Consider the following 23,885-nt stretch of genomic DNA (forward strand, 5'->3'; position numbering starts at 1 on the left):
AGACACAGATTCCAGGAGGTGTGTGTCTGAGCTCGGAAAAGCAGGACGGTGGAAGAGGGAGGTCAGAGCACAGTGAGACCGAATCTCACTTCATCCGCTGACCTCCAAGCTAAAGTGGGGACATCATGCCCCTACACATTCAGTCTCCTGTGTCCTGTAGGGAAGGTGCGGGCATGCTCCATGACTGGCTCTCTTGTGGTCACCGTCTTCTTGGCTTCTGCACTTGCCGTTACCTGGCCTGGCACATTTTTCTGCAGTCCTTGGCCTGGGTGGCGTCTTCCACTCTCTGTATCTGTGCTTCAGTGTCACTCTTTGTCCTTCCAGGGTACCCACCTCGCAGAGGGGGAGCTTCCCAGGTTTCCCCTTGGAAGATTACTCTGCTTGCTTCCCACCTAAGTCTTATCCAAGTGGAGACTGCCATGTTCGGCCTTTTCTGGATAATTCAGATCTCCACAACAACTCTGTGATTCTATTAGACTATTCCAGCTTTGTAGAGTGGGAAACTGAGGCGCAGAGGGGCTAAGGAGCTTAATTAGGTCGCACAGAAGGTTGATGGCAGAGCTGGGTGTGCACTGACTGGATGGCAGAGCTGGGTGTGAACTGACTGGGTGGCAGAGCTGGGTGTGAACTGACTGGGTGGCAGAGCTGGGTGTGAACTGACTGGGTGGCAGAGCTGGGTGTGAACGGACTGGGTGGCAGAGCTGGGTGTGAACGGACTGGGTGGCAGAGCTGGGTGTGAATGGACTGGGTGGCAGAGCTGGGTGTGAACTGACTGGGTGGCAGAGCTGGGTGTGCACTGACTGGGTGGCAGAGCTGGGTGTGAGTGAAGTGACTGGGTGGCAGAGCTGGGTGTGAACGGACTGGATGTTCTTTCTCTGCCCTTGTTCGTTCTCTGCCATCTTGAAGAGTCTCTTTTTTAATGACTGTAGGGTCCCTGGGAGGCCCATGTGCCTTGTACATACAACCTCATTCACACTAAGTACACATTTTCCTGCTCCCATGCCTATAAAGCAAAGGCCAGTCTGCTCGAGCCCAGGCACAGCAGGGCAGCCACAAGCACTATGTCCTCTGATCCCCAGCACGCCAGCCAGGAGACTCCTCCATATCCGGCAGTAGTATATTCCTACCCACAGCAGATATTAATTTGGGGGTTTATAGAAAAATCCATATGGTGTGAGTTATCAAGGGCAGCAGTTGTGGGGAGAGCCACAGAAATCAATCGAGAGAGATGGTCCTATTTCACAGCTTCTGTAACCGGAGTCATGGGGCCACATGGGGCAGGGTCAGCAGACAGCCAGGCCTGCACCGCTGGGGCCTCACCACAGCCCTGGGGAGGCCGATCCAGTGCCTGCTGGGTCTGATTTGTATTCTCCCTGGGCACTGTCAAAGGGCTCTGTAAATATTTATTAACACTTCTCTGAGGCGAGATAGCCTTCCTTGGCAGCAGCTCCTCAGGCAGCCAGGCTGTGGCAGACACAGGCTCCCACAGCAAGGGGCCCCAGCAAGAGCTCTGGGGTTCAGGGCTGAGGGGGGAGCCGTGGGGGGGACAGAGGGTCAGCTGGGGTCTGGAAGGAATCTGAAGCTGGGGCTGGCTCCTTCCCATCTCACAGCTGGGCAGAGGACTTCTAGGTACGCTCACTGTCAGGCTCCTGGCCTTGAGTCAGAGCTGCTGGACTGAGCAGTACTGTTGCAGCAGAAATCCAGCGTGAACCATCAAGGCAAGCCATTGAGTCACTTAAAAAATCTTGGGAGCCACATTCAATAAAGTCATGTCAGCCTGTGACTTAACGTAGCAACATCCATCCCTGAACTCCCGTGTGTTATTTCACTAGGGTCGTTTTCTGTCACTAACGCCTGAATCTCAGCTTATCAAGAGCAGTGGCTTGAAACTGGGGATGTGGCTCAGTTAGCAGAGTGCTTTCTAAGATAAACAAAACTTTGGGTTCTACATCCCTGTGATCCCAATACTCAGGAGGTGAAGGCAGAAGTATCAGGAGATCAAAACCATCCTTGGTTTCATAGTGAATTTAAGAGTTGAGACCCTTCTCCGGGTCAAAACCAAACCAAACCAAACCAAAAACAACAACACAAACAAAACAACAACAACAAAAACCAAAACAAAAAGAAAAAGGAAAGAAAAGATGGAGGGAAAGAAACCACAATAGGTTGTTTTAACTCTGTTTTTGGCGGTTGTAGATGTGGTAAACTGAGTCTTCCTAGTGTACACAGCAAGCAGAAGTAAAAGAACAAGTAGTGAGTGACAGACAGACAGACAGACAGCAGAATATTATCTGTTCACTAATCCAGAGGACATGACCGAGGTAACCCCACTGAGAGAGCAAACGGAAGCTAGCAGCATCCAGTCAGGAGCATGCAAACACCCAGCAAACACTGACTGGGGAGCCCCATGAAGGCTTCCAGCTGGACTGAGAAAGTCTGGGCAGAGCAGAGTGTCCCCTAGGAGAGGCTTCCAAGTAAAATGACAAATCAGAGCAGAAAGGGTATCACCAAAGCAAACCACAGCATCCGGTGAAAACCAACTGGGGAAGTCGAGGCAGCCAGCTGCAGTTTTCAACTGGGCTCTCTCCCAGCCAAGGGTGGGCTCCCGTGGATGAACTTCTGTTTGCACTGTAGACACTTTCAGTATCCTGGGATAAATAACAGCAACCTCTGTGGTTTGCCCTCTGGTGTTTTCACGGGGGTCAGGCTGTCCCTAGACAAGGGGTCATGGAGAACACTAGATAAACACGCTCAGGTCTGAAGAGTGTGGGATCAACCCTGCCTCCAGAGCCAGCTTCTTGTTGAGCTCAGATAGCTCATGACAGTTTACCAAGTGACGGAGCAGAGACGGTGTATGAAGCTGTGTGTGTGTACATCCATGTATGTGGACATGTGTGTGGAGGCCAGAATTTGACATTGGGTGCCTTCCTCCCTTGAAGGTCCCTGACTCATACCTGGACCCGCGGAGTCTCTGGCTTGGGCCTGTTCCCTCAGCGGTTGCTCCCTTGTACTTGCTTCTGTGGGGGTTGCTGCCTGAGGCCTGCTACCTCAGAGGTCTCTTGTGTCTTCCTCAATCACTATCAACCACCTCATTTTTTTTTTTTTTTGAGACAGGGTATTACCCTAAATTTGGAGCTGGATGATTCGGCTACATGAACTGGCCAGCATGCTCCAAGAATCTTCAGGTTCCTGCCTCTCTATTACCAGAACATGTGGTATGTGTGTACTGGGGATCTCAACCCATGTCTTCATAATTGCATGGCAAGCATTTTACCTGCTCACCCTTCCTCCAGACCCCTGACGCATGAAGCTTTATGAGCCAGTGTGCCATTGGCTATGTTGGTCTGTCTTTTGCCACAGGGGCCAGCAGTGGTCTAGGTGGTGGGTATACGGCAGCCTGAGTTCATAGGGGAACTTTGTGGCATGAACAGACCTTTGATGTGGAGCATGGCATGGCCACGCAGCACCTGGCATGGGAAACAGGGAACTAATTGGGGCCCAAGAGTCTCAAGCTGGGTGCCAAGGATTGTGGGAACCCAGTAGGTGAAGGGTCAGTGGAAGTGGGTGGTGGCGGTGAGAAGAGGGCCCGTGAGGTGACTGAGGTGGGAAGGGAGTCAGGGAGAACCCTGTCTCCAAAAAGAGTCCCCTTCAGGGGAAAGAGTCCCCATCACTCTGTTCCCACCCTCAGTGACTGAGGAGTGACTGGATGGGTTTGCTTTGTTTGTCCTTTGTCTTCCCTCCAGATGCTCTGGGAATCCAGGCCCTGAGCTCAGAAAGTAAGAAGCCACTGTGAACCTTTCCCTGGGACAGGGAGTCAGGAAGCCTTGTAGCTGGCTCAGGGTGGGGTAGGTGGTAGGGTGGGGTGGTCAGAGATCGGATTGTGTCCAGGAGAGCTGTAAAACACGCTAGGTTTGTGACTTTAGGTGTCCCTCTGGAAGACAAGAGTAGAGACTTGGAGAGCAATTAGGCAGTAGGTGGAGTCTAGACGGGAGAGAATGGTTTGGATGGCAGATGAGTAGGGGGAGGGGCAGATAAATCTGAGAGAACTGGTACAGCTTGGTGGAAGAGCTGGGTGAGGAGCTAAGGGTCTCTGTCCTCTCGGGACCCCATTTGATACCCTTGTCTTACTCTCAGCTTGAGAGACCTTAAAACCTGGGCCATGTGGTTGCCGGGAATTGAACTCAGGACTTCTGGAGGAGCGGCCAGTGCTCTTAATCGCTGAGCCATGTCTCCAGCCCTGGAACCTCTTTCCTTAATGGCCACTAGCCTCTGATTCTCGAGACATGTTCACAGCGGCCAAAGCCACCTCTGTCTTCAGATGTCCCCAGAATCTTGACTATTTCCCAGCTAAAGTTATCCTCAGACCAGGTGCGAAGCTGAGTGCCCAGCGCACCTGGGAAGGATCAACTGAGGCTGGGGTGGGTGATCCCATGATGGCGACAGAGCTCTGTAACCACTCTTTCTGAGTTTGCTGTCACCAAGGAGGGAAGGGTGCATCCTGGAACAACTTCTGTGCCATGGAGTTTCTCCCAGTGATAGATAATGTTCAGGATGCCTTCTGGACCAGTCTAGAAAGTCCCACGGCAGCTAGCCCTGAAGGCCATGCATGTGTATCATCTAAAATAGGCAGAAGGACCAAGAGAGGGTACTAGGCAAACGCTGGGGAACCAAGGGGCTAGAAATGGTTCCCTCCCCCTCTTATTTTCTCTCTCTCAATCTCAGCTTTTCTTTAGTTTGTGGGGTGGGAGGAGCCACCCTGCACCACTGCTGGTTTCCAGGGAGAATCTTTGTATAGCTAGAGCTGTGTGGGTGGACCCAGGTCTGCATTCTTTCACCTTCTAATCAGCTTGGAAAGAGGAGACACTTATATGATTGGTGGGCTTAAGAGAAAGCACTGGACATGCTCAGCTGAAATCCCACCCCTCTGGGCTCCACCTGCCTGCTGCCATCTTTTCTCCTTCCTTTGAGGGTGCAGGCCCTGCCCAAGGGCGGCAGGATTGCAGTTTCAGGGAGGAGGCTGGTTTCAGTAGGGCTCATCCTAAAGATAGGAGTCTCTTACTGTATTCAGCTCTGCACTGAAGTGGGAATTTTCATCTTCTTTGATGTGGTTCTGTTTGGAAGGGATGGATGTATTCTATCTATCTATCATCTATCTATCTATCTATCTATCTATCTATCTATCTATCTATCTATCGTGTGTGTGTGTGTGTGTGTGTGTGCGCGCGCGTGCGCTAGAGGATGGGGAGACAACCCAGTTGTAAAATGCTTGCTGTGGAAGCATGAGGACCTACTTGAATTCAGTCCCCAAACCCACATAAAAGTTGGGCATGGCAGGATGTGTCTGTAACCCCAGTGCTGGGGGAACAGAGACAGGAGGATCCCTGGAGTTCACTGGCCAGGAAGTCTAGCAAATAAGTAAGTTCCAGGTTCCGCAAGGGATCCTGCCTCAGAAAATCAGGTGGAAAGCAATCAAGAAAGGCATCGGGAGGTGACCGTGGGCCTCACATGCATGAGCGTATACACGTACCCACTTATGCACAGACACCCACATCCTCACATGTGCGTATCACACACAAGAATCCCTGGCATTAGAGAGAGAGAGAGAGAGAGAGAGAGAGAGAGAGAGAGAGAGAGAGAGAGAGAGGAGAGAGAGAGAGGAGAGAGAGAGAGAGAGAGAGAGAGAGAGAGAGAGACGTTTTCAAGTAAGGGATTTAAAAAAATGGCTTTCCCTCCAGTGTCAAATATTCGGTCAATGCTGAGAATGACCAGATTGTACCATGAGGTACATTTCTAGGCTAGAAAACAAACAAACAAATAAAAAGGCCTCGGGTCTGGACGTGGTTAGGTGGCAAGGTCAAACATGTCCCCTAGCTAGCAGGACACCAGTGTGACGTCCACTGCCACGTGACCTCAGATAAGGCCCTTGAAGAAATATGGGGTGTGCTTGGGAACCCCATTCTTGACGTTGAGTCTGCTTTTCCTCATGTGTGATTGTAGGAAAATCATTGGAAGTCTCTGAACCTCAGCTGTCAATGTTTCCCATCCACCAGGTAAGTGTAGCAATAGGAAGGTCATGTGAACCTCACGATGATGCCGACGGTGACCTAGGTCTGCTTGTGTCTCCTGGATTAAGTGGTCATCTAAAGGAGGCACAGGCTGAGGAAAACACCAGGAGTTCTGGATATGGCTGCCTTCTCGTCTTTCTCTCTTTCCTTCCTCTGCTTGCTGTGCATGCAACCCCCACCACCTACCACCCACCACCATGGCCTGGAATGTGCTCCCTGGAGAGCACTCAAGTCCCAACTCCGTGTTTGTAGCAGATTTCACGCCAACACGACTTACCACTTTGACACCACCAGATCGCGCCTCTTTATTTCGTTGCAGAATTGTGGGTTTTTCTCATAAAGTGTTTACTGGGTATGTGAAACATAATCACGGCTTTATGAATATGAACTAGATTATTTTAATGATTGCAGGTAATTTGAAACTTAAGGGCAATCATATTTCCCAGCCATCTACGACGTTTTGGAAACACGAGTGAGCAGTTCGGAACAGCCGTGGTCGCGCATGTCTGCCCCTCAGTGGTCTCCCCGCGCCAGCCTTGTGTTATGGTGATCTGATTATTGTAATTGATGACATTAGGAACCAGGAATCGCGCAGAATAATGCAGGCGCCTGTCATGGCAGAGCGCTTTTATTCATCGTCAGCGAAGTTCATAAAGTTGAAAGGGAGCATCTCGGTGGGCTGCGATAGCACAAAGCGGCATTCAGTCTGTAACTCGCCAATAAAATGATGAATTGTGGAGGCCCACTCCACTCGGCAATTGAGCCCAGTCCCTCGCGCCCCTCCCCCTGCCCTGGATTCCTGGGGGTTGCGTTCTGTCATCCCTCCTCAACCTCATCGGGAATCCCCTTTTCTGGGCCTCCACAGCACACAGGGACCTGCCTTCTTTTGTTCCTGTCCCCAGATTTCCGCTGCTCTTTTCCAGGCTGACTCCACCCACACCCTCTTTAGAAGACCCTCTCTCCTCAATCTGCTGCCAGGCTGGGAAGTTCTGGTTATGACTATTGACGACATAAGGTGGGGAGCTTTCTACTGGTTTCCAGAACCCCAGGTCTTCTTCTCAGGGAGCAAGGGAGATCTGTGGATTTTAAAAGCTTTTTTTTTTAATCTCTCTCTCTCTCTCTCTCTCTCTCTCTCTCTCTCTTTCTCTCTCTCTCTCTTCTGCCTCCTCTCTGTTTGGTTGGAAGCATCACCTCAGCTCCCTAACACCCCTTTATAAAAAAAAAAATTATGGATTGTTTGCGGGGGGTGGGGCGGGTATCCACCCCAGCTCCTGGCATAAGCTCCCTCCCCTGGGAGTTGCTTTAGTTCAAACTCCACCTTCAAGAAAGTCTGCCAAACGGTGATCCCTCCCCAGGGAGGGTCAAGAAAGTCCACCAAACGGTAACTCTTCCTCAGGGAAGGTCAAGACCACTCCCATAGGCTGCCCAGAGAATGAACACGTGGTCTCCCCTTCTCTTTCTCTTCCCCTCTCCATGTTTTCCTGGGGCCACCCTGGAGCACTCCATTAAACATGGGCATCTTTAATTCGGTTTGATTCGGTCTGATTGGGATTGTTTACACCTGCGGAGAGGTTTGTCTTTAAGAAAATACCTAACAGGTGCCATCTCTTAGGAACCATCCACTTTGGTTTTTGAGATAAATCTCTCACTAGGACCTGGGGCTTTCTATTTCAGCTAGACTGGCTGGCCAGTGAGCTGCGGAGATATGACTGCTTCTGTCATCCCAGTGAAATGTAACCATGCTTTTTACATGGGGGGTGGGATCCGAACTCAGATCCTTATATTAGCACATGAAGCGCTTTACCAATTGTGCCATCTCCCACCCCACTTCTTCTTTCTCTCTCTCTCTCTCTCTCTCTCTCTCTCTCTCTCTCTCTCTCTCTCTGCTGAGAGGGTAATGTAAGCCCTTGCCCATGCTAGGCAAGGCTCCACCACTAAGCTCTGTCAGCCCCAAACCTTTCCTTTCTGTTTTAGAACAGAGTGTAATAGCTGTCATTTACTGACTGCCACAGTGCAGGGTGTGGCATTTACCTGCCCACAGGTCACCAATGCCTCCAGCCACTTCTTACTATGGATTTCATTATTCCCATTTTCCAGACAGAGGCACTGAGGTTCAGTCAGGCTAAACCAGGTGCTTAGGACAGTAAGCATTTTAGTTAATGGGCAGTGATGGGATTCAAATTTAGATTTGCGTGATTCTAACAGGTCACAGAATAGCTTCTGAGACATGCAGGAGGCAAAAAGGGAAGGCACCCTAGAACATGCAACTGCTTGTTGGGGAGGGGGAACCCGGAGATTTGCTTGAGGGGTGGAACTGGGAACTGGGTTTTACAGAGCAGAGGAATTCTGCAGTGTGCAGGAGATGGGGTGGAACTTGTTCATCAGAAGCCCAGAAGAGCCCAGAATCTCGGGGTGAACTGGGATGCATAGGAATGAGGCAGACCCCCAGCTATGTGGAGTGTGACCTTGACCAGTGGCCACTGAAGGAGAAGCGGGAAGAAGATATCAGGTTCTTGGTACCTCAGCCACGGGGACAAGAGCGTGACTTACAGGGCAACCCACTAACCATAGGGAACCTCCAGGGGCTGCCCTCCGCCCCTCCCCTCCCCCATGGCACCACCTGCCCAGAGCCTTGTTCTGCAGGGTAAATGCAGATTTCCAGCTCCGGGAACCGGTGAAGGCAGGATGATTTTCCTTCCCTTCCTGCTAATTTGCTGCTTCTGCTTAAGCTTGTAAAAAGTTTCTGAGCAAAACCACCCTGGCCTGAGTTCCTGCTGGAGCCTGCTGAGCAGCCATAATTAAGCTTTGATTAGCCAGCTATAAACTCCCTTTTGGAAGCCAGCTTTGCCCTTGGAGGCCTTCTGTGGAGTGTCCTGGCCCCCAGGCCCCAGGACTCGGGGGACTTTCTTAGCCTCTACGGCTACGGCCCATTGGTAACCTCAGGAATGGGGTCAGCATCACTGTGCTCAGTCTCCTGAGATGGGGAGAGCGGGGAAGAGATCCAGCCCTCCACTTCCCAGGAACAAGACTGGGAATGGGAGGGAGCCCCTGGCCTCTGTTTTATGACTGCAAACAATAGGTCTCAGCCAAATGTATTTTTCTACCACCACGAGCTTGTTGCAAAGTCGGTTTTATGGGTGCACTAACCTGCCTTTTAAATGATCGCCAAGTGTAATAAAAACGGCAGAAAATCGTCAATTTTCCCGGGAACGTGAGTAAAGTGAAAGTTAGTTACGTGTCCGCCTGGGAGCTGTGGTCCAGCTGTGTCTGTAATCGGAATTAAGGCCTGCAAGCCTTGGCGGAACAGCTGTCTTCTGATGGAGCGGCCAGCCTTGGCTCCTACCTGGGGGAGGTGAGACCGAGGAGCCGGCTAGGGGAGATGGAGAACTGAAGACTCAGAGACTAGGTAGGAGGGAGTAAGGAGGACACAGCTTCACAGCCTCTAGTTTGGGGAGGATGGTCTAAGATGGGCTGGTCTCAGCCCTGGGAACACGTGGCATCCCGCTGTAAATGTTTAGTAACTGGCTCTTCAAGCAAAGGCTGAAGTGCAGTGTCTGCCAGGTTCCAGGCAGTAAACGCTTGCGATTTCAAGGTAGCAGTGGCGATGCCACTGAGCATAGAGTCGGGAAGAGATGAAAAGCGGCACAGGTGCCATGGTCCTTCCAGCCCCCAGAGTCCACAGAAGCACACAACCTCAAGGGCACGGGTAATAGGACAGTCGTACAATAAAGACATGTGTGGATTTGAGCTTTTGCCTTACCTTTGTTTTGATACAACTTATTTAACTGTAAGTTAATATAATTAGATTTCTAATCATGGCCATATTCAACAGCTGGCTTGAAAATCCTTGGAAGATGAGTGGCGGACTCCCATGGGGTAGTGTGTGCCTACTCCTGCAGCCCACAGAGGGGGTCTGGGAGCCACCTGCAAGACCTGTTCAGCCTGACCTGCTGTTGGGTCCTACCCAGCTCAGAGCTCCACACTCGGTAAATTTGTCTGGAAATTATGAGTAACAGGTGGCAGGAAATGCCCCTTGCAATTTATTTTTTTCTGATGGCAGCACTGGTTCAAAGCCAAGAATCTCTGCCTGCCTGCTGCCTGGAGCTGCAGGTACCAGGCTATGTCATCCCCACCTAAAAAGAGGAAGGAAGTTGGGGGAGTGGCTGGGGATGGGTGGAGTTAGGGGTAGAGGTATGGAAGAGAGGGATGAGAAGGGGTGGAGACAGAGAGAGAGAGAGAGAGAGAGAGAGAGAGAGAGAGAGAGAGATAACTTGGAACTTTTAGCTTCCAGAACTGTAAGATCCAATGGGAGCAGGTATGAATGTGTGTAGATGCTTAAAGAAAGGAATTGTCATTAAAATTTTCATTGCTTTGCACAGCTCCGGCTAGGCAGGTTTGCAGCCCCTCCCAGCTCTTGGGAGGCTAAGGTAGGAGGATTACAAACTCAAGGCCTGCCTGGGCTACTTAGTGAGTTGGTGTTGATATTTTTTAAAAAGTAAACTTGGGCTGGGAATACGCATAGCTCAGTGGTAGAGCACTTTCCTAGCATGCACAAGGTCCTGCGAAGCACGATTAATAAAAATTCAGCATCAGAAATTGGGGTTCAACCTTAAGATCTGAAAAGCAGAACAGCCACTGACCGACTATTACATCAACCTCAGTCAGGAATGGCGATCCTGCCTCCAGGAATCTCAGAATGAGACTGGGTGTGAGAGCTGTCTTCTCCCATTATATAGTCCTCTCTAGGGATAGGATTAAAGGTGTGCACCACTCAGTTTTTATGGCAACTAGTGTGGTTACTGGAATTAAAGGTGTGTGCTTCCATAACCTGGTCTGTAAGGCTGACGAATGGGGCTGTTCTACTCTCAAATCTTCAGGTAGGCTTTATTTGTTAAAATACAATTGAAATGTCACTACAGTCCTGGGTTCAATCTCTGGTACCAGGCTAAAGGGAGGGAAATTGTTTTAAAGTTAGTAATCTGTGCTAATTCAGCACAGCCGTAGGAAGCGACCACACCTCCAGAGGAGGCAGGCCCAGCCTTGGCCAGCGCCGGCCTCACTCTGACCCGCAGTAGCGGGCCTTGTGGGAGGATACCACAGCTCTCTCATTAGCCTTCACCCCTCGAGTCTTGACTCGGCACCTCTAAAACTCAGCTCCGTTTCTTAACTCGTGAGGCTTACTTTGAAATCCCACCTGCCACAGTCACCTTGGGATCTGATGTTTCCTTCCTTCTTGTTTTTACTCTCTGTCCCACAGGCCTTCTGCAGATGTTCTGAAGCCAGTGTGGCGGAATGGTAGGCTCTGATTTCCCAAGATCGTCTAGGATCCCAAAGCTGTGTACCCCTTACACCTTATACTAGAGCAGCTGGCCCTGGGAAAAGCCTGCCATTGCTATCTCCAGAGCAGAGAGAATGGACTCTTTGACAATGTTCCCTAATGACTCCGCCAAGTGGTCAGTTAACGCTGAGCTGAACTGACCTGAACCATTTGCCAATAATCAAAGCTACTGTCTGCTGAGCACCCAGTGTCTGAACTGTAGCAGGAATTTTTCATCTGCTTCACATGGCTAACCCCGGAGAAAAGAAATCCCACCATGCCCCAGACTCTCCCTCTCTCCTCTCCTCTCTTTTGTGCTCTATCTCATCCCCACTTTTTAGGCAGGCTTGTTCAAGCTGGCCTGGGATTCACTGTATAGTCCAGATTTGTCTCAAACTCATGAGGATTCCCCTGCCTCAGTCTCCCAAGTGCTGAAACGGTAGGTGTGCACCACCATGCCCAGCTCAGTTCTCCTGTATCCTAGGGGAGAAAATGGGGTCAGAGAAACTATGGCAGAGCTATGATGTGAACCAAACTGTGGTTCGGGATCTCTCTCTCCTCTTCCTTCCCCTCACTTTTCTTCTTTTTGAAATAAGATCTCAGTATATAGATCAGGCTGGCTTCAAAATTCTCAATCCTCCTGCCTCAGTCTCCCCAGAGCTGGGATTTCAGATGTGAACATCCCGCACAGCAGCGCCCACCTCCTTGATGGTATTCTTTATGCTTTTTCTTTCTTCAAGGCTTCCTTTACCCAGCTGTGAGAGGATAGTAATGACGGCAGCACCTTCACTCCCTGGTCAGGGCTGCAGCATTTCTCTGGGGCTCTGGAAATGCCAGGGTGACCAAACACTTCCTGAAGCTTCTGATGCTAGCCTGAATGAGTACCAACTGCCTTGGATTCCACCAGAATTTACCATCCCAGGGTGCAGCAACATCTGGAACATTCTCCTGGTTCTCTTCAGGAGATGCCGTCTGTCTGGGAGGACGAAGAGCTGGGACACCAGCAGGAACAGGCATTGTCCACCAGTCCTGCCCCAGAATTTCTCAAAAATGCCTTTCTAAGTGGCATAGGCACCCATGCCTCCCCTACACCAGCATTGTGGCTGCCCTCATTAGATTAGATCTGACTACAGAGGTGACTTGGGGGCTCCGGGGTGTGGAAATGGTCAGGGTGGTGGTCTTGGGATGGGGACCAATATGGAATTTCCAGTGAAGCCAGGGATGTTTGTTGACTCTCCAGGGACCCATTCCCTGTGATCTGCTCTCCTGGTGGCCTGGGTAAGAGGTTCTACCTTCATTATCTCTGCAGGCCTCCCAGGAAATAAAACACTGCGCTCCTTCGACACGGTGCTGTGCTATTTTGCTTTCACAATCGTTTCCTTTTAAATGTGTTTAGTTTTAAGCTCCTCAAATCCTGTTTAAGTACACGGGGATAAGCCTTCCATGAATAAAGCAATAAATGGAAGAGTTCGAGAGCTGTGTGCTTCCTCTTCCTCCATCCTTCCCCCTCTCTCCGCTTGAGGCTCCACCTCACAGCAGCTGGGGCAAGGCCCTCAGTCAGGGGTCGGGGTCACTACCTCTGGGCATCAGGCCTATCCATTGCTCAACAAGTCCACTCTTGAGTCATGGCTGGAATTTAGGATCACCTGTGAGCTTTTGCACCCCTTCTTGGAGCCGTGTTCTATTCTCTAGATGTCAGATGATGAGCCTGAGATGGAACAGGGAAACTATTGTGCTTGGGGGAGGGCTCTCAAGAGGAAGAGGTTGGGGAACCCCCAAGAAGTTGATCCAGAAGCTAGGCAAGGAGGAAGTTACAGCAGTGGTTGCTTCAGGCTGGCTCCACCCATCAGACTCTAGAACTATAGGTTGCGACTCTGCGGGGTGGAACAACCCTCTCACAGGGGTGGCCTGACCAGTAGCAAAATTACAGTTAAGAAGTAGCAATGAAATAATTTTGTGGTTGGGGGTCAGCACAACACAAGAGACCGTATTAAAGGGTCACAACGTTAGGAAAGTTGAGAACCACCACTCTAGAATGAAGAGCCCACACCGTCTCATCTCAGGGCACAGGAGCCTCCCTAAGGCTACCTCAAAAGCATCTGGCTGAGCCTCCTTCAATGATGTGGATGGGGAAAGGGAAGTAAAATCTCACGGGGACAAATGTGCCTGGGAGGGGACTGCTGGGAACCCTGGCTAGCCCACACTCCAGAGCAGTGGAGGGATAAGTGTGTTGTTGAAGGGGTCAGGTCAGGGTGGGGCCTAACCTGGTCTACCTTGGTGATTCTGCACCTCTAGAATGGTATTCTTCCACCCTTCCCCCAGGCTAATGAACTGTGAGTCAATGCTAACTGATCTCCCTGCACATCACCACATCACAAGAAAGAATCTCCTAGAGACTGTGCTGTTGGTCCAAGAGTGCACAGCTCTTAGCTGCCAGATGCCGGTCCACCTGTGGGCTGTGGTTCTGTCGCACACACCCTCCTCACAGGAAAGCCTTTCTTCTTGGTTTCTGGCCTGCCCTTTGTTCAGTGAGGCTCTCCACAGCCACCAGGAGCATCAGCTATCCAAGTCAAAGTTCACGGGGGCCCCTTGATGGGAAGAGACCTACATCCTCTGAGGTCCCGGCCAACACCTCCATCATGTACATCCTGGTGATGACAGACGTTTGTCCCGGACTCTCAGAGGTCATACTACTGTCAGATGCTGGAGGCCTGCATGCTTGGGTGTCACCAGATTGATGACAGTCCCTTCAGCTACAGGACAGGAGTCAAAGGAGAAGCTCCAGGAATAGCTCTCCTCCTGAACGCACATAACTTGGAGGCCAGCATAGGATGGGGACAGTAAGGGCTTGTGTTTCCTCTGCTGCACTTTGGGAGAGCACAGGACAGAAGCAAAGGGGGGAATGTAGAAAAGTGAGTCATGTTGGCAGCTGGCTGTGGCTCTCAGAGAGGTGCACAGAAGGGCCTATGCCAGTGAGCATGCAGGGAGAGTCCAGTGAGGCCCACCTGTGGCCAGCCTTTTATCCCTCCTGGATGTGGGGAGACACTGTCCTGGTGCCACCTGCCGCTATATACAGCTCTTGTTTCTGAGCCCCAGGTGGACAGGATGTCTCGGCTCGGCAGAAGCAGAAAGAAACATGGCGTATTTACTCCAGCTCCCGTTAGGCGATGATGAAGAAGGCTCCCTGTTGCAATGGTAGAGACACAAGATTGCCTTACCTCTCCAAACCTGTCATGGCAACTCTTCACAATAGAGAACAGAAGGATAAATTCGTGAGAGAAAAACAGATGTCAATGTTAAGCCACTAGAGGGACTGGTGGTCTCAGCATAACCTACCCTATTCCAATTAATGCAATTATTGTTTATTAATCACCTACCATGCGCCAGGTTCAGCTAACTCTTCTGCACCCATGGGTTTACCCAATTACAGATTGAAAAATAAGAAAACAATAGTGTCTGGACCTAACATGTAGACGGCTCCCCAGGCAATACAATATCATGATTACTGACGTAGAATTTGCATAATGTATTAGATATTATAAGTCATGTCAAGATGATTTAAAGTCCAGAGAGGGTGCATGCCAATTCTGTGCAGATGCCGTGCCGCTTCATGTGAGGGACTGGAGCATTTGCAGGTCGAACTGGAAAACTCCTGGAGGCAATGGCCATGGGCCCCAGGAAGACCTATATCATGCTTAAACATTGATCACATATCACCTCTCAAGTTCTTGGAGCAACCTTCCAGTAGGGTCTATTGTGACAGATAAGGAAACTGAGGCTCAAGGATGAAGCACCTCCCACAGGTTGTCACACAGAGAGTCAGTAGTAGAACTGGAGCTGAAGACCAGAGCAGCCGGACTCCGGAACATTCTTCCTGCCCCAATCCCAGTCTGCTGTGTTTTCTGCCCCATTTTTAGGTTTCAGGTTTCCATGAGCACATGAAAGTTGTCCAGAGAGTGTTCCAGACCTGAGTGTAGTCCATGAGCTGTGTTTAGCTCAAGGAGGAAGAGAGAATCAAGGGCTTCCAGCACGTGAGTTTCTGCTCTGTAGAGCTGCCACGCTGGTGGAGGACCCAGCGGGGCATAAGTGTAAAGCTGGGACTGCATGGTGCGGGTCTGTGTGGGCACAATTGTGGACGAGTGTGAGGGAGTGGTGCAGAGAGGGCCAGAGAGGAGACAGAAGATGATAGAGGGGGAGAAGGAGAGGACCAGGAAGAGAGAAAAAATACTTCCCCCAACCAGGGGAAGTGGAGGGACGTGGCTGGTCTTCCTCGCCCACTCCAAAGCCCCCCACTTCCCATAGTTCAGCAGGACCCCATCCAGTGTGGTACCTGCTACACCCCGGGGAATGCTGCTGGCCCAGAACACAGCAGCACTTCTGAACTTAGTTTTGATTTTTGCTATTCCGAGGCCAAGTCCTGAGATGGGTAAAATAGGTAGACAGAGGTGTGTTCAATCCAGATTTAACCAGTTCCCCCATGGTGACCTTGAGCAAGCCGTGGCTGTTCATTTGATAAATGAAACAATCACATTTCCCTGGAAAGCCACTTGTGAGGGCTCCTGGGGAGTTCTCCCAGCCTTCACACTCTGTGAAAACTCCTTCAACAGCCCCTGGTGACAGTGGCAGCCTTAGGTTCTCTTAGGAGACCCTTCTGGGAACCATTGCTGAATTCAGAGAGAGTTCTGTCTGAGGGGGACACAGGGGCCATCTGTGGGTGGCCCTGCCTTTATCCAGAAAAGAAGGAGCCACTTGAGCGTGAAGCTCCCCCAGTCTCTCCCCGCGCTATGTTCCCGTAGGGAGTCACAGGCCCAGTAATGTATGGCTCCATTTTTAGATGTTGCCGAATTCCATTTGCTGGAGATCTGTGTTTTATTGCCGTATCAGTGTTTCTAAATTGCACTATATTTTCTTAGCTTGATGGGAATTTACAGCACCCGGATTGGAGCAAAATTGGGCTCTCCCCGAGGCTCGGAAATCACTGGGGTCGATTGCTATGGCTGCTGTCTCCCCCTCTGAGTGTTTCTGCTAATTATTCATATTAAGAAGAAATCTGAGTCTGAGGAGGGAGGCTGGGAGGCCTATTGGGGGAGACATACATCAGGACAGGAGTTGGTGACTGCTTCCTGCCAGGATCTGGGCCACCCAGTGGGAGGTGGGAGGCCCAATGTGTGGGGTGTTCACAGAGACACGGATTCCAGACTGGAGAGATGGGAAAGGCCCAACTAACAGCCAGCTATAGGCCTGGCCCATTCTGGGGAATATTAGACATTAGGATGCCAGCCTTAGTAACTGGAGCGAGAAAACTTCTCACCAGAGAACCCCTTGGGTGGTCTCCAAGCGTTTCCCTGTCTTTTTGATTTGCCTTTGAGGGAGAGAGGCCAGGGGACACCAACTCCATTTTACAGATGAGGAGGCTGAAGACCTAGGGGATGAAGTCACATGATACAGCTGGGGTTGCAAGCGAGGCTGTCTGACTCTACAGTGGCTCTTGCTTCATCCTTGTATGTGGCTGTTTCTCCTTTTAGTTACCGCGCGGGGACAGGGAACGGCTGCTCTCCTTTAAGGAGCCTCACTCCGCATGCGCCAGACATTTTACTGTAAGTTCCAGGCATCATCGTTTCAGAGGTGGGCGCTGGCCCGTTTTATGGGCCAGGCTCAGGATGATCTTCAGTTTTGCACAGTCACAGGGGTATCTGCTTCCAAATGCCACTCTGAGCCGCCGTGCTCTCCTGCTTCTGGTGACAAGGGCTCTTCCAACGTCTGCTGAGGTAGAACGAGCTGCCTGGCGCTGGGTGGCAGTCCCGGTGCATTCTGGGAATCAGATGGCGCTGTCTGGGGCTGACATCCAGCAGACCGCGCAGTGATGGCTGGGTGCTTGAGCTGCACCTGTGTTTGGAAGTCACCATTTTCCTGACTCCCTCCTCCCAGGGTAGCATGATATGACTATCTGGGGCACTGGACAGAGAGAGGAGAGAGTCCCCAGGACCCAGCTGAGGCCCATCCCTCTGGCAAGCCCGGGCAGTTTATCTCACTTGGCAGTGATGCTCTGTCTAGAAGCACGTCTGACGTTCTGTGCAATAAAGTTAATGGACTTCTCCGTCTCGGAGCAGCAGCTGAATTCTCTTGGAGCAGATGCTGAGGGTTATGGATGTTCTAATTAGGAAGCTGCCTTTGGCATCGAGGAAGGGAGGGGAGTCCTGGGATGCGGTCTGCACACCCTGCAAAGACCCCCTGCTGAACCGCTCTCTCAGAGCTTGCCAGGCCCAACTGGCTTCAGCAGAGGAAGAAGGTGGCATTTTCTTCCTCTTTGTACCGTCTTCTTCCTTTCCAGCCTCAATGTCCTTCTTGGTGAACCGGAAATGACCGGCAGAACCAGGCAGGGTGGCCAGAGCCACCCAAGTTGGAGCAACCAGCAAGTGGGGTTTAGTGTCAGTGATCAAATAAAACTCGCAACCAAGTTAATCTGACACATTTATTGATGTGCATAATTGTTATTGGGTTGCACTGCAATTAGGAATAAATGGTAGGTCGTTCCTGTGAGTGACTGTAATTAGTAATTCACATTTTTGGGCCCAATCAAGTTTGGATCCCTGCCCCCATGGTATCTAAACAGCCTTGCTGCGGACTGCTATCCGCTTTATTCCTTTGTTTGTTTAACTTTTCATTCCCCAGATCTACAAAATCGAGGTCTTAGACTGGAGGTCCCTTCTGGTTGTGGGGGAATTCTCATGCACTTTGGCTACCTGTAATGTGGGGATGGGATGCCAAAGCTCCGAGTGATGTGAGAATTCTGTGAGATGTGGCATGCGGGGGCCTCACCGAGTGGTCACAAAATGAACGCTTTAACTTATTAGTATCATGTGTGACAAGCCTTCCTGCTGAAGCGCCAGGCACTAAGGGTTCTTAGCTCTATTCTCAGACGGGAGGGGATGCTGAGTGTCCACTGGACCTTCCGGGCTAGGAGTCTAGGTCATGTGGGTGGACACAGAGCTGGTGACATTGGGTCTCAAGACTGCTATAACCTCCTTCTCAGCCTCAGCTGGTGGATCCGAGAAACTTCTATTTTTTTCCTATCTTTCATTTCACGGTTGTCCAGCCTCTGGAAAATGTGGCGAGGGTCTGCGCTGCCAGCAGAGGAATGCGTCCACCCAGGGTGCAGTGCTGAGAAGGCTCTTGGGGAATTCTTCTTGCCTTTGTTCCTGTTCTAGGATGTGAGCTATCAGATCAGAGACTGAGTTACAGGGAAGGAGGGTGCTATGGTCTGAATATGTTTTAAGAGGTTCATGTGCTGGGAATATGGATTTTGATGGCTATGTTGGGGGTGGAGCCTTTAAGAGATAAGTCCTAGGTCAGTTGGGAGTGTATCCCTGGGAAGTTCCTGTGGGCAGACTGTGGTAAGAGTTCTGTGCCTTGGTGCTCAGTGTGACTCCTTGCTACCCCACCGCCATTCCTGCCAATGCCTTTGGCCATGATGTAGCTGAATGGCTGTCACCAAAGCAAGGTAAGACACCCATGCAGCCACCATACCTCTGAACCTCCAAATTATGAAATCAGTAAGCCTCTTTTCTTTATAATGAGAGCCTGGCTCATCTGTTATTAGGTGTATGAACGTTATCAAACACACAGAGGAAGCTGGTTTTTGCAATGAAGTGAAAGCAAGGGCTTGAGGCATGGGAACTATATAGAGACTCCAGCCCCTTGAAGAAAACTTTCTCTGCACACGGAAGCTGCTGGGTTCCCTGCGGAGAATGTGTGCTTTGTCAACATGTTTATCACTGAGAAGATGGCCCAGGGAGACAGCCTGGAGACGGCCATGTCAGTAAGCCCAGAGCTGCAGGAGTTGGGGGAGGGCTAGGCAAGGGACATGATGCTTGAGCTGTGTGCTGCAGGGAGGCCAAAAGGAAGGTGCTGTTAGCTGCTTGATGCCGCCAAGAGGCAGAGAGTCCTGAGCTGGCCGCCGAGTCTACTTCCCCAGACTAAAGCCAGTCATTGGTCTCTCTGAGTCTCGGTTTCTTCATCAATAAAACAGTCCCAGAACAGACAGTGTTAGCATGCATTTCCTGCACTTACAGTTCCTGCAGCCCCTGGTGGTTGCACATCTCAGCTCTCTTGCCCTTTAGTTGAGAATTCTTATGTCTCATGGTCTCTGCTGGCTGCCCGAGGCCTTGCCCCAGAAACAAGATCACACCGCCCCTTCTCATAGCATTTTGTTTCTTTTTCATTGTCCTGGGGATGGCCACTCCGTCTGCTGGGCTCTAGATAATGGTGAATCTGAGAGAGAGGCCAGAATCCCGTGGGACTGACAGTTGGGCCTTTGTAGGTTAAGGACCTCCGCATACCAGAAACCGTCCAGGGCCTTACTGGCGGCCAGAGGAAGCCTTGTTTCAAGTTGGGGATGCTGCTCTGGAAGCCATCTCTGTGGGTCTCCACATCCTGAATCCTGTCTGGAGTTGAGGCAGGCAGGCAATAAATCCCCTCGGTGGAGCTGGTCCCAGCATGGGCCACCCAGCAGAAAGGCCTCATCAGCGGCCTCATTTGCATAAGATAATGAACCCGCAGTAAAAATAGGAAAAGAAAAAAATGGCCTGGCAACTTTGTTTCCATAATGACAGATGCTTCTTAAATGCTTAGCTTCTGTTTTCTGAGGAAGTATCATTAAGGCCCTGTGGGCAGGATCCAGTCCAGCCTGCAGTCCCTGCGACCCGGCCTTGACCTCTTCTTAGCTTAGCTGGGCATTCCCCGGGGACAGAAGCAAGGAACAGGAGCCTGGCTGAGGGGCAGAGAGGCCCCTTGAGAACCCTCTCACACCTCACTCTGAACATAGCTTTCGGATCTTTTCTGACAGGGTGAACTCCCCAAGGCAGAGAAGCAGGCATTCCATCGTCACACAGGAGAACCACCTCAAACCCATGAGTCGTGCAGAGAGTAACCTGAGAAAATCAAGGCAAGGGTAGGAGGGTTTGAAGCTCATATCCTACTCCGAGTCCATGTCGTCTGTCCTGTCTGCCTCAGGAGATGGTGGAAAAGAAGGTTCGCATACTGTTGACCTCTGACGAGCTGGGCGGTTTACACCATCACTCTGAGTGGACAGTCCTTACCGTCATGTGTTTCACAGAAGAGGAAACTGAAGCTGAGGGACTCAGCTGTTTGCTCAAGGTTACACCTTCAACCACAACTCTTGCATGGGATGCTAAAGTCTTCAATGGAGGAATGGATGGACAAGTGGTCACTGCTCTCCCTCATCCCTGCCATAGCCTCCTTCCTCCTCACTCTCTGCTGGACCTGGAGTCCTCCCCGAGGCCTTGCGTGTTCATCCCCAGGACTTCTCCCGACGATGGGCAGACATCTTTCAATCCACAGAGTAATGGGTGCTTCTTTTACTGAGATTGTTGGGGTCTTGCCTGACCCTTGTCTGGTGATGAGACAGGAGGGCAAATTTTTCAGGATGCTGCCACCTCAATTATGATGGGGAACCTCCTTCAGCCAATGACCTTTAAGAGGCTAGACCAGGTTGGGGCATGACTTTTGGGTACCCAGAGAAAACTGGCCCGCCCAGCTCTCCTGCTATGGTTCCTGTCCTCCACACCTTGAGGTTGGAAACTCCCACCCCTTGTTCTAGTTCCATGAGTTTTTCCTTTATAATAAAGAATAATCTTGGAATCTTTTTGAGTTACCTTGGGATTATTTGACTTGTGTTTTCCTCCCCTTTTACGTGTTCAGCTTTATCTGGCGTCCAGCTGCTGAAATGGTGCACCTCTTACAACGTTCTGGCCAGAACTCCAAAAAGGAACTTTAGAAAAACCCTATCGGCTACTCAGAGATCATTTGCAATTATACAAGACAGTAATCTTGAAACCTAATCATTGTTTTACTTTCATAGGATCCCATAGAAAGAACATTGCCCCCATGACAGCTGGAAGCAATTCTAGGAGACGATGTTTCCTCTCCCAACAAAGTTTGTCCTCAGGGTTAGGGACACCATTTATGAATTGATTATTAATTGTTAGGGGTTGTGGGTTGGGGTGGAAATTATGTAGACCCAGAGATCTCCTTGAAAAAAAAGAGGGAAAATTGTATGGGATAATAGGTAGATTAGTGTGAATGTACACTAATAATAATAATAATAATAGTGAGTAATAAAGTAAATACTTGTGAGCTATTATTTATGGACAATTTACATTGATATAGATTCTTGTATATTAATACAAGTTCAAATTATATGTTATATTGAATATGCTCCTATTTCTGTTTGCAATATTTGTACACCTATGCAAAGTTATTTTGTCAGATTGTATGCATGTATGTTTCTATCTCTGTTTAAAACATTTTGTGTACGGATGTAATTTTTAGGATATATTTATCATATTATATATTTCTACCTCTGATCAAGATACTTATACATTGTTTACATTTTGAGATCATTGTCCTCATTTACTGCACAGTTGCTTAAAGATTGTTTAATATTCTGATATGAAGTCTTAAAGTTATACAGGTATTAAGTATTATAGGTCAATAGTCACTCATGTTTGTTATACTTATAGTCAGACTAATTAGGTTCTTTAAATACATAGAGATTGTATTCTGCATAGATAGGTAATCTTCAACCACTTCAAAGATCTGTAGAACATGGTATTTAAATAACTTAGGATTCTGTTGACATGAGACACAATTGCTCCTGGCAGCACCAATTTATTCATGAGAGAATGTTGAGCACCGAAGACACTCCACTTGGAATTTGTTTTCTTCTTGGCACAACTGGCCTTTGGGCAAGGAACTGCCCATGCCTTGACCACTGACAAAGTGCTTGGTGTCTGGACTGGATAAGCAGGACACAAGGAAAAGAACTGCCAAACCTTGCCAAGACAGGGTAAGATGGTTCTGAAAATTTTCCTGTGTCCGAAAATGGTCTGTCAGTTACTCTAGGCCTTAGCCAAAGTTGGTTGTTCAACAGTGCAAATGAGACTTTGGGTGATTGCCCAGGTTGCCAGTTGTCTCTGGAATATACTGCACACTTTGGAAGTTGCTTGATTGCACTTCCTGGTTACTCAAGTAATATTATCTCCCTTCTCAGGCCTTCAGTAGGATTTAAGATTATATAGTTGTAGTTACCTCCTCTTATGATCTAGCCAACCATTTCCAATGCAAGGCTTAGACTCCTTAGGATAGAATGCTTATTAAAACATTTAACATATGTTCCTTGCTTAATATTGTTTATGCTGGTTGTAATTCTAATTTTATACTTGATATTTGTTTCTAGTATATATAGTCTGTATTGGGTTTGGAACTCTTTTATTTAGACAAAAGGGGGAGGTGATGGGGAACCTCCTCTAGCCAATGACCTTTAAGAGGCTGGACAAGGTTGGGGCGTGACTTTTGGGTATCCAGAGAAAACCACCAGCCCACCCAGCTCTTGTGCTCTGGTGCCCATGCTCCACACCTTAGGGTTGGACACCCCCTCCCCCCTGTTCTGGTACCGTGAGTTTTTCCCTGATAATAAAGAATAATCTTGGAATCTTTTGGAGTTAGCTTGGGATTATTTGACTCGCATCCCTCCCCCCCCCCCCCTTTACACGTTAGACTTCACACATAGTCTCTGGAATTTTCCAGATCTTTCAATCCCTCTAACATTATGAGCCTATGTCTCATGACTATACTTAGTGACCTCTCTCTTTCCTCAGGTCACAGCTGATTGGATCACAAGTGGCCACCTGAGCCAAACTGTTTCAATCATAGCCACTCTCCTGGGAATTACAATTACATAGGCTTGAGAGTTTAACATAGGCCCCCACACTGGGAGAGTTTAGGGTAGGCCTGCCCAGTGAGAAACCCTGAACACATATTGACTGCTTTCTGATTGTGTCATAGAGCAACGTGAAGGCTTTTGAGGGAAGTCAGCCTTTAAATGAATCTGTCTATGTGAGTCTGAGCGGCATCTGGAATATTCTGTCTTGATAACTTGAGAATGTTAGCAGCATCCGTCCACTACCCAACTCCAGCTTCCTGGCCAGTGAGATGCAATTTTAACAGGGGTTCTGATGGTAGCAGCTTTTCAGGTGAGACTTCTACAAGTCTGGTTTGCAATTCCTGTGTCTCTCCCTCCAAGCTCTTGTGCCAGGCTGAGAAGAAGATGGCTGTCCATCTCGGCCAGCTCTGTAGTGTCTTGGGAACCATTCTTGCTCCCCACCTCGCACCAGCCTTTGGTCTTTCTATCTCTCCCTCTGACATCCAACTCTTCCGGCTTAAAACAATCACTCTGAACACTGACATGAAATTTCCATCCCCAGAGAGTAACCCACAGGGCCTTCTCCCTCCCGGCTGAGAACAGCTCAGGAGAGATCTGACTAGCCAACATCTGCTGATACATTCATCTGACCTCATCAACTATGACCAAAGGGACAGGGTCACCCAGGGACACAGCCGCTCCTTCAGTACCTGTGGCTGGTGTATTGTGGTGGCACATGACCAAGAAGGGGAAGACTGAGATTAGCCAGGTGACATTGTGG

The 23,885-nt window shown here is 49.8% G+C and overlaps 1 long non-coding RNA gene across 1 annotated transcript; it reads left to right on the top strand.

The window, feature by feature from the left end:
* The first annotated feature begins 6,036 nt into the window (after nucleotides 1-6,036).
* On the top strand, nucleotides 6,037-9,942 carry LOC121447959. The gene is made up of 3 exons (XR_005974322.1): nucleotides 6,037-6,050; nucleotides 6,989-7,080; nucleotides 9,898-9,942. It is a non-coding gene; the product is annotated as an uncharacterized LOC121447959 (long non-coding RNA).
* The last annotated feature ends 13,943 nt before the right edge of the window (nucleotides 9,943-23,885 follow it).

The sequence above is a fragment of the Microtus oregoni genome, unplaced genomic scaffold, assembly GCF_018167655.1.
Source record: "Microtus oregoni isolate MIOR12 unplaced genomic scaffold, Mior012 000005F_ref0000423, whole genome shotgun sequence".
In the NCBI taxonomy this organism is placed as follows: Eukaryota; Metazoa; Chordata; class Mammalia; order Rodentia; family Cricetidae; genus Microtus; species Microtus oregoni.